The following is a 3,265-nucleotide window of genomic DNA, read 5'->3' as shown; positions in this document are numbered from 1 at the left end:
AAGTCACCTCAAGTCCAACAGCAACACCAGCAGTTACCCCAAGTCCAACTGCAACACCAGCTATCATGCCAAGTGCAAGAGCAACACCAGCAGTTATTTCAGGTACAATCTTACTGTTTAATTCCATTCCAATACCAGCTGTTATCCCAAATCCAAGAGCAACATCAGAAGTTACTTCAAGTCCAACCTCACCATTTATTTCCACTCCAATTTCAGCAGTCACTTCAAGTCCAACCCAAATACCAGCAGGCACCTCAATACTTACATCAACAGTCACCTCTATGCTAATGTCAGCAGTCCTCTCAATGCCAATGTCAGCAGCCATCTCAATGCCAACATAAGCAGTCATTTCAACTCCAACACCAGCAGTCACCTCAATGTCCATGTCAGCAGTCTCCTCAACTCCAGCGTCAGCAGTCACCTCAACTCTAACATCAGCAGTCACCTCAACTCCCATGTCAGCAGTCACCTCAACTCCAATGTCAGCAGCCACCTCAACTCCAATGTCAGCAGTCACCTCAACGCCAAAGTCAGCAATCACCTCAACTCCATCGGCAGTCACCTCAACACCAACTCCAGCAGTCAGCTCACCGCCATCAGCAGTCAGCTCAATGCCAATGTCAGCAGTTAACTCAAACCAAGGTTAGCAGTCACTTCAATGCCAATGTCAGCAGTTGACCCAACCTGCGGGGTTCGACTAAAATTTGGGAGGAAGGTCAGCTGTTGAAAATGCAAGACACAAAGAAGGAGAGCAAGCCTGATTGATCAAACTCTCAAACTTTATTAGTCAGGCAGCAGCTTTTATAAGTCAGAAGGCGGGGAAGCATATTGCTATGGCAACCCAGCTGCAGGCTTTTCTCAAAACACAGGGAATTCCAGGCAAGGTCATAATGTCCTGCCACATAGGGTATCTTGCTTTGTCTTCATCTAGCTTTAGTCTAACTGCTGACTTACAACAGGGGCAGCTAATTTCTGGTGAAAGGCAAGCTCTGGGAAAATCAGAGAATTAAAGGTGCAGACTTGGACAAGATGGATGAACATTGGCCATATGGGCTATTGTCCCCAACAAGCAGTCACCTCAATGCCAATGTCAGAAGTCACCTCAATGCCAACATCAGCAGTGACCTCAATGCCAACATCCACAGTTGCCTCAATGCCAAGGTCAGCAGTCACTTAATGACAAGGTCAGCAGTCACTTCAATGCCAATGTCAGAAGTCACCTCAATGCCAACATCAGCAGTCACCTCAATGCCAACATCAGCAGTCACCTCAATGCCAAGGTCAGCAGTCACCTCAACTCAAACCAGGTGTCACCTCAATGCCAAGGTCATCAGTCACCTCAACTCCAAAGTCAGCAGTCACTTCATTGCCAACACCAGTAGTCACCTCAACGTCAATGTCAGCAGCCACTTCTTGGCAGATTCAATACCAATTCATCCCAGAGTGAGGGAAATACACCAGCAGGGTGCCCTACTGGCTTCTTCCCTGTGGCTCAAATTTATAACAACCATGAGATGCCCTTATTCCAACTCAGCATGTACCCTGATTTTAAGGATTCTGATTATCTCCCTGGGGCCCATAAAATGGCCCATTTTGGTTGTTGCCAGGACTCTACCATATACTGTCTCCAACCCACCATGAAGTCTCTGGATCACCCCTCATGCTTCCCAGTCATTCATTTTGTTTTGCCTCCTCACCCCTGCAAAAGAAAAATAAACTAAAAATAGTAATGCAAACTGTTGGCTCCTGTCTTAATGCTTCCCTCAAAGGAAAAAAGAAAGATGAAAGAGTTGCTATGGTTATGATGTCTCTTCACAGCAATAGAACATTGACTGAGACAGGTTGTTTTGAGGTTACTCATGGCCTATAAGTAAGCTCAATAAATGCACTGGTTTGCCAAGTTTTAATTCAGTGTAATCCTCATTTTGATCCATCATTGGTATCCTATCTGAGAAGTGCAGAAACCTATTTTCTTGTCCCCAGAGGAAGTTGAGGCAATCCATGCTAGTCAAGCACTCAAGTAACTTGAACTATGTCTCCACCCAAAACACACAATACCAGCCTTTGGTTTCGGTTAGTGCTGTCTGTTTGTTAGACAGAATCTCACTATATATAGTCTCGGTAGGCCTTTAAATTGCAGCAATCATTCAGCTGCTGCCACCCCAGTGCTGGGATTACAAGTGCATACCACTATGCCCAGCATGTGTGCTTTAGTTTTTGGTTTTCTCCAAGGGCGGTCTTGGAGATCAAACCCAGGACTTTGTTCATGTTGAACAAACCCTCTGCCACTGAGCCAGCCACATATGTCCTCCATCAGTTTATGAATATGAGCTTATGCAGTATGACTATATGCACCTCATCACGTCAGCCCCAGGGAGTTCTGATATTTCTGGCCTGAGGCCACCTGTACTCTTGTGCACAGCCCACATGCACACAAAACAGGATTGAGCATTAAAACTTTTAATATGGCCAGGCCATGGTGGTACATGCCTTTAAGCCAAGAACTTGGGAGGCAGAGGCAGGCAGATCGCTGTGAGTTCCAAAGCCAGCCTGGTCTACAAAGTGAGTCCAGGACAGTCAAGGCTTCACAGAACAACCCTGTCTCAAAAAACTGTAATATTTATATTAAATATGTTTCAATATATTTTTAAAAAGAAAAGAGGTGGGGACAGGAAGGGACAGGGTCAGATGTCTTAGCAGGTAGGTATGGCCACTTTTGTTACTGAGCCTGAAAATCAGTTCAATCTCTGAGACCCACACAGTGGAAGAAGTGAACCAACTCCCAAAAGTTGTCCTTTGATCTCCATACTCTTTCCATTTCATGTGTCTGCTTATACATATGCGCTAAATAAATATTTAAGAGGGATAGGGAACTAGCTTAGTAAATAAAAGCACTCCATGCTGTGGTGGATAGAAACATATTATTGTTTTGATCCCAAGTGTGGGATGTGAAACAGACTTGTGTAAGGGTGTGTGGTGGTTTTGTTTGTTTGTTTGTTTGTTTTGGCTTTTGTTTTTTGTTTGTTTGCTTGTTTGTTTTGTTTTTAGTAACAGGGTTTCTCTGTGTAGCCTTGGCTGTCTTGGACTAACTTTTAGACCAGGCTGGCCTTGAACTCATGGATATCTGCCTGCTTTTGTCTCTGTCTTTGTCTCTGCCTCCCTCGTGCTGGAACTAAAGGCATATGCCACCACGACCAAGCCTGGGTGTGTAGTGTTTTTTTGCTGAAAACAGATTTGTGAGAGAACAGGTGATATTTGTCCACTA

The sequence above is a fragment of the Acomys minous genome (assembly GCF_964271855.1).
Source record: "Acomys minous genome assembly, chromosome: 9".
NCBI classification, from domain to species: Eukaryota; Metazoa; Chordata; class Mammalia; order Rodentia; family Muridae; genus Acomys; species Acomys minous.
The sequence above is the reverse complement of the archived record's forward strand: the minus strand, read 5'-3'. Positions refer to the sequence as shown.